Here is a 297-nt window from a genome sequence, read left to right as displayed (position 1 = left end):
AAAACTGGTTTTCTTTAGGAATTAGTGTCTTGTAAAAGCCTCTTCAGCCTTCCCTCTCTAAAACCACTCRTGGGACGGGGTGAGGGGAATTCCTTCACGGAGGAACCCAACACTGAGATGGGAACGGGGTGTGGAGCAGAGCTGGTTTGAAATCCAGGAGGGAGGAAATCCAGGAGGGAGCACAGGGATGGGAAGGATTCTGGGTTTCTTCTCATCAGATGAGAAAAAAGCTGTGGGAGTTGGAGAGAATGGAGGGTATTTGTAGGAAATACCCCCCTGTTGGGAAGGGCCCCACCA

The sequence above is a fragment of the Malurus melanocephalus genome, unplaced genomic scaffold, assembly GCF_030028575.1.
Source record: "Malurus melanocephalus ecotype Western Australia unplaced genomic scaffold, MMel_1.1 scaffold_355, whole genome shotgun sequence".
Classification (NCBI taxonomy): Eukaryota; Metazoa; Chordata; class Aves; order Passeriformes; family Maluridae; genus Malurus; species Malurus melanocephalus.
This window is presented reverse-complemented; position numbering follows the sequence as displayed.